This window comes from Alligator sinensis, unplaced genomic scaffold, assembly GCF_000455745.1.
Source record: "Alligator sinensis unplaced genomic scaffold, ASM45574v1 scaffold4_1, whole genome shotgun sequence".
Taxonomy (NCBI): domain Eukaryota; kingdom Metazoa; phylum Chordata; order Crocodylia; family Alligatoridae; genus Alligator; species Alligator sinensis.
Genome location: NW_005841887.1, coordinates 2369361 through 2381927, shown reverse-complemented (window position 1 = coordinate 2381927; position 12567 = coordinate 2369361).

Sequence of the window (12567 nt, the reverse complement as noted above, 5' to 3'; positions counted from 1 at the left end):
GCGGGCCTCATTTTGCCCACCCCTGCTTTATTGGATCATATTTAGATAGTCATTCATATTTCCAGAACCAGCTTGAGGTTTCTTGAGCTGTTCTGAGCAAAGAAAAGATTTCTTTGGGAGCAAACTAATTAGTATTAGCAACTATCACCCAAGTGAATTGTTATTTGTGTTCTCAGGTGTTGCACACTATAAAAATGGTGGCTATGGCATTATGGTTTCCCTCCATTCATAATCTTTAAAATAAGTATTATTTTTAGACTGCAGTCCTAGGGAAGTTAATCTGTCAGGATTAAAGTGATCAAATTTCTGCAAAGGGAAGGAAAGACGCATAAAAGATAAATACATGTGAACTAATTGCTAGTGTTATTTTTTTTTTTCAAGCCACAAAAATGTAAAATGTTCAGCTCCAGGGATTCTAAATAGATTAAACAATATTTTTTTAAAGGAATCCTTCATTTGTTTTATACCAGGATAATGATTATAAGTGCCCCCAGGACAATCTTGGAAGGAGATACTGTATCTCAAGACCTGATTTCCTGGCAACAATTTTTAACTGCAGAAGGGCTTGGCTTAAGAACTAGACTGATTGACTGTCAGTATCCCAAAGTGAGTATACTAATCTACCTGAACTACAGAGCTGTAACTGCTGTCAGGTATATTTGCTTCTGACATAAAAACACAATTTTCCCTTCATACTTAGGGCATAATATACAAAGGAGCTCAAGAGGTGAAGTTATCAGGCAATCAAATCATGTTGGATAAAAAGGCTTAACAGTTAATCACGTGTTCTAATGCTCTTATGGTAGACAGATGCCAAGCAAACACTCTGTAAGAAAAACACCCAACTTGTCATACTTTAATGCAGAATGACCAATAGTCATAATAGGCCAAAATCTTTTGGCAAGCTACTGAACAAGGCTTTTTTATTTTATTTTATTTTTTTTATAATTCATGGCATCTAGAAGAATTAGATGTTTCTCATGTTCAGAATTAATGAAAGCTGGGCACCTACCTCACTTAGCCAGCTTTGAAAGACTGAGTCCCAAAGTTTTGCTGACTGCTGCTAAACTACCACTACCAATGAATGAGAGAAGGGGACTCAGAGCATGCAGCTCCATGGAGGGATCTTCAGCTTCACTAAGGTTTAAATAGTGTATTTTGGCTTAGGCACAATTTAAGCATGCAAATTCATGAAATAAGGATATAGGCATAGGATCATAGGAAAGTGGGACTGGAAGGGGCCTCACATAAGCATGCAGTCCTGCCCTCCTGCTCAAGGCAGGATCATCCCTAACTAAACCAGCCTAGCTAAGCATCTGTGCAACCTGCTCTTGAAAGTTTCCAATGATGCTGATTCCACGTTTTTCCTAGGTAGTCTGTTCCAGTGCTTGACCACCCTCAGACTCAGAAAGTTCCTCCTAATTGCCAACATAAATAACCTTTTCTGCTGCTTGAGGCCATTGCTCCTAGTCTTGTCTGTGGTCACAGAGAAAAGGCCATCTCTGTCCTTTCTGTACGCTTCAGGTATTTGAAGACTGTTATCATATGCTCCCTCCATCTTCTCTTCTCCATATTAAACCCTAGTTCTTTCAGTCTTTTCTCTTGAGTCTTGTCTTTCAAGCCCCTAATCATTTTTATGACGCTACACTGAACTCTTTCTAAACTGTTCACATCCTATTGGATGTGTGGGGCCCAAACCTGGACCCACTACTCTAGGTGAGGCTTCACTAATGCCGATCAGAAAGAGCTGCTTCCCTTGATTTGCAAGTGACATTCCTGTTAATACAACCCAGGATGCTGTTGGCTTTTTTTTTTGCAACAAGAGCATACTGTTGGCTCATATTCAGCTTCTGATCCGCCATAACCCCCAAGTCCTTCTCTGCAATACTGCATCCTTGCCAGTCATTTCCCAGCCTGTATTTGTGCATGTGGTTATTCCATCCTGAGTGCACGACTTTGCCTTGTCCTTGCTGAATCTCCTCTGATTGATTGTGGACCATTTTTCCTGTCTATTCAGATCATTCTGGATTTTTGACAGGTTCTCCAAAACCAGGTTCTAGTAGAGCTTCTGTTTTATGTGTTTTATTATTACCATACACATCATTACCAAAAGGATATGGTGATACCAAAGCCATGACAAAAATCTAGGCACATGTCTATAAAATTCCAGAGCCTGATCTTGCAAAGTCTTTCCTTCTACTCCCTCAAAAACCACTTCTCACATGTCACCTACAAGAAATTCAGTAATGAATTATGGTTAGATCAGCAGTTCTTGACTTTTTTTAGACTCAATGTTACCCTCCACAACTTTTGTAAATTGAGCAGTACCCTATTTCAAAAACTAATTTAGTACAGTGCATACTTCCTTGCAGAGGGGCTATGCAGTAGGGATTGGGGACCAGCCATGCAGCAACCAGCCTGTGCTTATCTCCTCATACATGTTTATCTCCTCATACTCATCTCCTCACATCTTAGGGTATCCTGCAGAGGATGTGGTGGCACCCCGGGGAGAATCACCCCAGTTGTGAATCACTGGGATAGACACAGTACCTCCTCAGAATGGTGATTTTTAAAAAAAGTTTAAATAAATAAAGCCACATCTATGGGTACATGCAGACATTTGGGGAGGTTAGAGGGAGGTTAGATCATGTTAAAAATGGCCACCCGATCTAACTTAGTTTGCCCAGGTGCGGACCTTACACTTAGATCCCTAGTTAGGTCAATTTAAGTGTGAACAGTACAGAAGTTCAACGCCATTAGCTTAGTCTAAAAATGACTGACCCAATTTAAATTAACCCTGTCTTTGAGATACATTTAACTTAGATCAGATTGGCCATTTTTAGATGATCTAACTGTCCTGAACTTCTGTATACTTCCAAGTGCAGCTCCAGGGCTGGGAAAGCCCAGCCACTGGCCTCAGACCTGGGGCTGTGCTTTTCCTACCCCCTCCCTGGCACAGAGCTATTGTTAGCTCCGCTGACCCCTCCCTACCTCCATGGAACAACTAGCCCTCTCTGCCAGCCAAACCACCCCATCCTACAACCCACTCCCAGTACCAGTTTTACCAGCATTTGGCAGAGTCAGGAGCCGAGCAAAAAAGTTGGTGTTGCAGGGAGGGGTGGGCAGGATGGGGGGGTTGGTTCACTGCAGGGGGGTTGCTCTTCTGGGGATTGGAAAGTCATGGGGCTAAAAACAACTCCTGGTCCTGGGGGGTGGGAGAGAGAGCCGCCCCCTCCCATGACCCCAACCCCCCCTGGTAGCACAGGGACAGCTGCACAGAAGCCCAGATAGCTGGCATGGGACCAGAACTGGATGCAGTATTCCAGCTGCAGCCTCACCAAGGCTGAGTAAAGTGGGAGGATGACTTCCTGAGTCTTGCTTGAGATGCATTGGTAGATGCAAGCCAGAGTTTTGTTTGCTTTGCTGGCTGTGGCATTGCATTGGTAGCTCATGTTCTTCTTGTGCTCAGTCATGACCCCCAAGTCTCTTTCAGACATGGTGCTAGTGAGAGTAGCACTGCCAAGCCTATAAGTATGATGTGGGTTTTTTCTCCCGAGGTGGAGCACCTTGCAGTTCTCTGTGTTGAGAGCCATCAGATTTTGATCTGCCCACCTTGCAAGCCTGTCGAGGTTGGCCTAAATCACCAGCCTATTCTCTAGTGTGACCACACTTCCCCATAATTTGGTGTCATCAGCAAATGTAGCCAGTCTACTTCTGACACCAGAATCCAGATAATTTATAAACATGTTAAAGAGTACTGGTCTGAGTACAGAGCCCTGGGGGATGCCACTGGTCACCATGCACCATGTAGAATCAGTTCCATTGACTATCACTCTCTGGGTCTGACCACGGAGTCATTTCCCTAGCCATCAGACCACAGGTGGTGTGTCTGCTGCCAGGCATCCTCTATGCACCGCATGCTCTCCTCCCAGGCCTCACAGATGTTATACAACACACAGGCTGTAATGATGACTCAGAGGAGGTTGTCCTTAGCAAACTCAATGTGGGTGGTGATGGTGTGCCAGCAGTCTTTCAGACGGCTGAAGGTACACTCTACCAGGGCGAGGGTCCAGCCCCAGAAACAGTTCAAGTGGGCCTGGCCAAGGTGCCACATACCTCCAGGACAGCCTCCCTGGAGATGGCCTTGTCCATGCTAAACAGGTGGCCAATGTACCACAGGCTGGTGGGCATAGCCAGCTTGAGCAGAGTGAGGACCAGTCAGGTGTCCATGGGGAGGGGTGGCTTCATGCCAGTGTCCTGCCATTCCAAGTGTGGCCAGAGCTGCCCCAGAAAATCCAGGTCATGCACAAGGCCTCCAGCCACTGCTCATCATCCCAGGTATGCTGGACAAAGTGCCACCACTAATCCTGGCTGGCCTGGTGGACTCAGAGGTGGCAGGGCTGGAGGCCCAGGAGGGAGACAGCAGCCATGGTGGTGGCATCCTGGAGCCTCTCATCAGCATCCCTTCCAGGGTCCAGCTAGGCAGATGAGGTCAAGGTGGCAGGTGCACAGCAGCGACCCTGGGACAGAGTGCGTGACTGCATGAAGGGGAGCCAGAAGAGACGAGATGGCCATGGGACAAGTGGTGGTCAGCATGGCAGGCCAGCAGGACCAGTATGGCAGCCAGCAGGAGCCCAGGGCACTGGTCATTACTGCCAGGAGCAGGGGCTGGAGCAGCTATAGTGTGGGGAGGCACAGGTGTCAAGGAGAGTGCTACATGCTGTCCCTGTGCTGGGCATGCTGCTCCTAGGCAGGGAAGTGGCTCGCCAGAGAGCAGTGAGCAGGGTTACCTTTAGAAGAGAGCTGCCGGCTGCTGGCAGCTGCAACCAGAGCCTGGACCTCCCCCTGGCTACAGCAGGGGCCCATTGCAGGGCCCCCGGCAGCGGGAGCAGATTGACAGCAAATCTGCTCCCACTTCCCTGCATGTGTAGACACTTGCCCACCACTGTTTATTCCCAAGTAATTTACTCACGAATAAACTGGTGCTGCAGTAAATGCACATGTAGACGCACCCATTAGTGACCAGTTTACAAACAGAAAGTTGATTTTCTGTGACTCATGTATATGTGAACCTGGGTAAGATTACCAGGAGGTAGGCTGTCAAAGGAACTTTAAATACCCAATTCAAAATATTGTATCGCCTTTTCATGTTTCCATCTCCACTTGTGCTGCAAAATTCACAATGTAACTATACCTATATATATATATATATATACACACACACACACACACACACATATACTTCTTTACAAGTTTGGCTCAGTTTCACTGAAATTGTTGATCTTTATAGCTTCCTCTTAGAATCACTTACCTTCAGGAGAGAGAAAACATACAAGTACTCTAAGAAATGTTGATTTATGAACTCCAATGGTCTTTATTTTTCTTGCAAACCTGGGTGGAAAATTGATCAGTGATAAGCCTGCTATAGATCTCATGGTTTTGCAAGATATATTATTGTATTTCAGGATTATTGGATATTGCAAAAGATTTTTTTCCCCTCTTTTTTTTCCCCATTGCTTCAGCAATAATTTTTCCTGCTTCCAGTTTTTTCCTACCCTTTAGGGAAGCTATCAGAAAATAAAAACAAAAAGGAACAAATCAGCCCAGAGAAAGTTGCTTTGAGCTGCCTAGCCTTTCCTAATTCATCATAATATGGGTCCGGTTGTATACCCACTGAGGCAGAATGCAGAGGATGTTTCTTGAGTCATTAAAACTGTTCGTATGAGACTATCATCATCTTTTTTGTTTGTTTGCTTAACTCTGCTTTCAATAGCCATTTCTTTTTAAAATACAGACAGTGGACTCAAGCTTAATTTTCAGTGAAGTGTTCATCTATAAGGTGCAATGAAGTGTTCGTGTATATGGTGTAGCTTAGCAAAATTGTAAAGTAAAATGTACAGACTAAACCTGTTCAGAAAATGAAATAGTCATCTTGTGGGGGGGAAAGACATTTCAAAATCTGTTTTCATCTTATTTGGAGGGCAAAAAAAAAAAAAAAGAAATGTTGAAAATTTTCACAGAATGAAAAGTTCAGCTAAATGTCAGTTTGGAGATGTCAAAATGGAAAATGTTGACTTTTTATCACAACAAAATGTTTCCTTTTGAACTATCAGCCTTTCTAACAGTGGATACTGTCATAATGATGATCGGAAACACGATGTTTCTTTTAAAATTTTCCCATAAAAAGCCTGAAAATGTCCATCAAAACAAAACATTTCCCCACAAAAAATCCCATACAGGGTTGATGAAACCTGGTTATTTTATCATGAACATGTACTGACTGCCCAAAGCTGATTATTAAAAATCCTGTCTGTGTTTTTTCCAATCTGGTTGGTATTAATCACATAATTCAACTGACACAAGGCTATCCTCTTTTCCCGTTTTTATTCAATGTCTACTCTGCTTTGGATAATGGAGTTGAGCAAATGTTAAAAAAAAATTATCAGGTCAGCAATAAACTACACTAGTCTGGGGATAACATAAATGAATATCACAATCAAGATGTAAGAGTCAGTCTATGCAATTGCTCTGTTGGAAAGAAAACCAAGACTTTGCCTGAGGCCATCAGCTAATATCATTGTTTATTGAAGTTAGTTGTCAGGATTTTTTTCTTTTAAGGTAATCTCAGGTAGACCCTGATCTTTCAAAATCTTCCTCAAATCTCACGTTTTCCATGAAGTCAGCAAATATGAATCCCCAAATCCCTGCTACCACCACCTTAGTAGGCCTATACAAAATTTAACACCCCCCACCCCCCAAGATTAAGCTTCTGGGTCTTTTCTAGATTATTTTTATGTAGAACCAGCTCCTGTAAAGTTTTACAGATTTCTGCAGTTTCATCATTTCAATGGCAGTACTCACAGTACGTAAAGTTAAGCAGATGACAAATCATTGAAGACCTGGGATCTTAAATCGTCAGGGCCAGATTTTTAAAAGTATCAAACACACACAGGGTATGTCTACACACACATTTGATCCGAGATCAGTGTACTTGCATGTAAAGTATTCACGAGTAAATGTACCCAGTCAAGCGTATATCATTCAGGAACATGGGAGCAGATTTGCTGCTCCTAGCAGCCATCTCAGAGTGGGGCCTTGGAGCTCCCTGCTGCCGGGGCAGGGGGCATAGTCCCCACCTGGGGTCTGGTGGCAGAGCCCACCCCAGCAGCAGGCAGCTCCTGGGGAGTTAGGGAGCAATCTCCCATCGCCTGGTGGCAGTTGACGGGGAGCAAATTTGCTCCCGGTCAGATGTCTACACAAGCACTACTGCACAGTAACAACTCATGAATAAATTTGCTACTTGCAATTAGAGGTAGCAAATTTACTTGCGATTAATGAGGTTCATGTAGATGCACATGCTTACTGTGCAGTAAACTATGCTACTTTGCAGTAAAGTGTCTCATGTAGACGCACCCACAGGAGCCCTTTGGAATTAATGTATTTTCTCACATACAACGCACCCTAGAATAAGAGGTGCACCTTGTTTTTGAAAGGCAAAATGACGAAAAAAAGATATTTCCTTGTAGCAAATAACTGAATAACAGCGGCTAGAGAGCTGTCTGTCTATTGTTCTGCTCCCCATGGATCACATGCAGAGTTTACCTTCACTTTTGCCCTGCCAAAGCTTAAGGAGCACAAACTGCTCTTACTGGATTTCCTCACATATAATGCACACTCCAATTGCCAGCAGCTGATTTGTGGAAAAAAAAGGTCTGTTGTAAGCAAGAGGATAGGGTAATGTGCATAATCTCCCAGCAATCTATCTACCAGTATATTTTATGCACCTTTTTGTTACGCCTTTCTTTCTTGACTACTCGCATTAGCTGATAGTGTGCTTCCTTTCTTACATGGAGATATTAAAATTCTTCAGTGGTAACTCTCTTTCTTCCTCTCATCCTTGTTCCAGCAGCCAACATTCATCAAGGGAAAGGTCCATGAGCCTTCCTCTTTCTCTGGTCATGTACCTACCTGACCATTTTGTGGAAAGCATTCACTCCTTCCTCCCATCCTGCAGGGCATTTACTCCAAGTCAGAGGAGGAAACATCAACCATCTTGAAACACTGCTGATCCACTGGAATTTTAAGCTTGGTGATAGCTGAGTGGGATACGGTGATAGCTTATGGGTCCCTTTAAAACAATCCTCTTCATCAGCATTCAGCTCTAATGAAACTTTCTCTGGCTGAAAAAGGAAGGGAAGAACCAACTGAACTTTCCCATTGCTTACTGAGGGCCATATTCCAATATAGTCATGCTCAACCTCTGGCCCATGGAGCCCTGGCATTGAGGCCACATAGGGACCTGTGGGAAGCCCCATGAACCAGATGACTTAGTCTGACATGCCAGTTCACCAGTCTGCAGCTGGATCTGATGCAGAGGATCCAGACAGCACATGGGGTCAGGCTGGTGTGCAGCCAGATCCAATGCACAGGGTCAGACCAGTGCATAGTGCAAGGGATTTGGTCCACAGCCCAGCCACGCACCGCTCATTTGGCCCATGGGGCTGGAAGGTTGACCATGAAGGTTGAGTTGAATTGGACAGGGGTGTAGATTGTAGCCGTGTTGGTCTAAGGGCATAGGCAGACAAGGTTCTTTGGATGAATCTGATACCTTTTATTAGACCAACTTAAATAGTTGGAAAAAAAATGGACTTATTTATGTTGAACAGCACCTTGCCTCACCCAAGATCATATTGAAGTTACTGAGATTTCTAGTGAATTAAAGTATCACTCATTTTAAGTAAAGCATTACAATCTGATCCAAAAGGTTCAGGCTTACAGTCGTTTTGAAAGACAGGCCACGTTCTTATATTAATCTTCCCTAGATATTTGACAGGTGTCTGAGTCGGGTCTCATTTGATTTCTATATTTGTGTCCCTACCAATTCCATTGTGCTCTGGGACGTGGAGTTAGTGATTGCCACCTCTCTATAAATTATACTTTAACAATTCTAAGTATTTCTTTATGGGTGTTTTTTCATGTTTAATCCACAATCTTACCAAGATGCCCTCTCGCTAAAGACATTTTCCTGATTGCCAAAGGCAAGTTGAAGACTGTGATTTGTTAGACAGAAGAAGCTGTACGACAAAACACTTCTGGGATGCAATGTTTTTTGCCAAACTGCTGAAATTGCTTTGTTGATAAATGTTAGTGTCTGATACAGTTAGCATTGTCAGGCAGGTAAAATTTGATCCACTGACAAAGTCTCTTCTGACTGTCTCTTAATCTATTCACTAATCAATATTAACACTATCAAAGGCCTCAAACCCTTTCTTTTTGGTGGTTTGTTTTGGGCTTAGTTATTTTTTTCTCCCATCTGTAAATGAATTTGTGCCCAGAGACAAGTACGTGTTGTCTTTAATTTTTGTAACAAGCCAGAATGTGATGGACAAGAACAGAACTCAGGGATTTTCATGGGTGTAGTAACAAGAAAAGGAGAGAAAGAACTATGTCAAATGTCTGTTGCAGATGCTCATTTGGGCTCCAAGGGAACCTCAGTGTAGGCACGTATTTTTATTATTTGTTGGCTTAGGAACCAGCTCAGTGAGATGTTAATCAGATCATGAAATGCAGTCAAATCATAGTGTAATCAATGGCTTAGAGAGCTCATCGGGTTATGGGAAGTGCTCCTTACAGGATAGAGCCCTTAACTCCAAAATGGCTATGCATGTTCCTAAATAACAAAAGGTGTGATTGTACAGTTATGTGATAGATGGTACGGTCAGTATTTTGGTCTCATGAATGAAATATTAAAATAAGTTGAAGAAAATATAAGCACAAAGGCTAGACTTTGCATGCAACACCTTTTCATTCTACTACACATTTTGACAAAGGTAACCTTTGCAGGATATAAATCATAGCACACACATGACCAGACTCCCACACAGTCAAGCTGTGCCATTTTTCTTTTGTAGATGTGTTTTCTTGAGGCCAACTGTACTCCAGAGTTAAAGGAAAATTAGCATGTGTCTTTGCTTAACCAAAATCTGAAATGGCTTTGCTGTTATTTCTTGGAGACAAAATGCTTGCAACTTTGGAGAGTTTGAGTTTTCCCGAGCAGGCACTGTGCATTTTAATAATTTATCCTTTCAGAAGAGCATATTGTACCTTGAAGTAGAGCCTGAAAGGTTTTGCCCCATAGGGAATGCAGCCGCAACAAAAGAAAACTGAAAGCCATTTGGCTGCTTGTGACCACTTAGAGCTCTAATTGGCCAAATTCCATATACACAAACAGAGAGAGAGAGAAAGAGAGAGAGAGAGAGAGAGAGAGAGAGACGTCTACACTGTGTTATTGCAACAAGCACACAATGCCAAATTACAACCATATTTATAATCCTTTCAAAACACTTGGGTCCATTTTTGTGGCGATGACAAACATAAAAATGATGAAAAAAACAACAGGCTCCTAGTGGGCAAAGGGTCCAACCTCCTACACACTCCATAAAAGAGACCAAGTTGCCTTGTGCGGTATTGAACTGAACAATAACAACAGTTGAAATTTGTAATTTGTTGGAAACGTGTCTAAACTCCATATTCCTCCCCTCGCCATACTTCTAATATTCTAGTTCTTTTCCCACAAACCGATGAAAACGTCTTTCCAATGAATAAATGAATTCACCTAAATCTTTCTATGAGACAATTGTTTCAGGCGATGTTTTTACCGGTTAGTACATATTCGGATTTTACTTACTAGGGGCAAAGAATCAAATATTGCAACATGTTCTATGTACTGGAGATGTGACACTAACAAAAATAGTATCTTTCTTATGTTGACCGAGTGTTATTAGTAAATATGCTGGCTAAAAGTATAGTTCTTTTCAGTGATGCTTAGTTACGTCAGAATGCTAAAGCAACGTATAGGGACATACAAATATATTGAAGTTTGAGGCAGACCTTCAGCTAATATCAATTGACAAAGCTAGAGCTTGTTAGACTGGGTAAATTTAAGATCTGCCTTTGGGTGTGTTCCTCCCCAGAAAGTTACAACTCCCTGCCCGATGGGAACTGTATATTTATTTGACATGGATTTCGTATTCCTAAAGTTCGAAGAGCCCACTCTTCCGCTGGGGTGAATTCGGTGATAATCAACTGCTGAGGAGCTATTGCAAGAATTCATACAATGCAATAACATTTTTCGCAGGATTAGGATTCAAGAATCAAAGTTATTTTCACATGGAAAGCGGTGACTATGTATTAAGGCGAAGATGACAGTCTAGCCACTGAAAGGAAGCAGAGAAGTATTTCCATAGAAAGACAGAGCAAGAACGGGAGTGCAGGAGGAAGATCGGGGTCAGTCCTTAAAACCCGGCAAACATGGACCGCACGATGCCACTTACATTTCTGAAGCGCTAAGCAGAGCTGCAGTAAAATGACATTAGGTGCTTTCATATGGTAATTTGTATAGAAGGGGATATTGTTTCTGGGTGGAGCGCTAACCAAGACCAAGTTCACTGAACCTAACATACCATTCAATCAACCATCGAAAAAACAATGAAAGACGGGAAGATGGGGAGACTCTTATTTTGACTTGGTAGCAGAAATGATTGGGGGGGGAGGGGAATGCTTGAAACAGCTTAAATACAAGAAAGCTGCATATTGGTGGTAGTTTCCTCCCCTTGTTCCTAAATATATGTATGTATAAATAAAATAACAATCACTCCCTGTGATGACATAAGGGGTGGCAAACAAAATAAATACAGAAATATATGATGAGTGTAACAGATGAGAAATGAAAGAAGTTAGTGGCAATCTGCCAAGTGTTTTTTTTTTCCCTGAGTCATTGACTTTCAAAGAGGATAAGATTCAAATAGCAGAATCTACCAATGACTTCCGGGAGTAGATGCAATGGGGAGAGTATTTTTTTCACTGTATCTTTTTAAATAGCCACCAAGTAAGTAAAAAATGTCAACTATTTTCTTGCAAGAAACTAATATTTTTAATTTAATGGGAAAGCCAGGCTGCTGGGCTTTGCTTGCAGATGGCCTTTATCTTGCATTTCTCATCCCCTTTATCTGCTGTTTTTTAGTTCCATTTTATTCTTATTTTAAAATAAAAGCTACAAAGGCTCCTCTATTTTCATGGAAATGGCCCGGCAGTAAGAATTTCAGCTCATTTCCAAAAGAATAATCTGTGTGCAGGTCAAATCACCCAAGATACTTTGCAGTCTTTCACGCAGCAGTTTGCTAATTAACGACAAATTAAATGAAATTCTGTATGAGTACTTCAGATGTTGTGCATATGTGAGAGGTTTGGATGTAATATCTTCAGGCTGGCTGCAGCCCATCAGTGTGAAAATATGGTTTTTCGAGACTTCATAATCTTTTGTGCTGCCTAACCCGTAAGAAATTCTTCTGATGATTAAGGCACATTTACTTTTGTCATATATATCTAGATTCAGTTTGATATTTTGAGTGCATTAACATGTGCTTATCTTCAGCAGTTTTAATAACCATAAAGACACCCAGTTACACCAATAGGATCCAGCTTCTTGAGCCTGTCAAGAGAAGTATGTCCTACCACAACAGGGAGGATTCACTTTGGAGGCGGTTGGGAAGCATTTCCCATGCCACC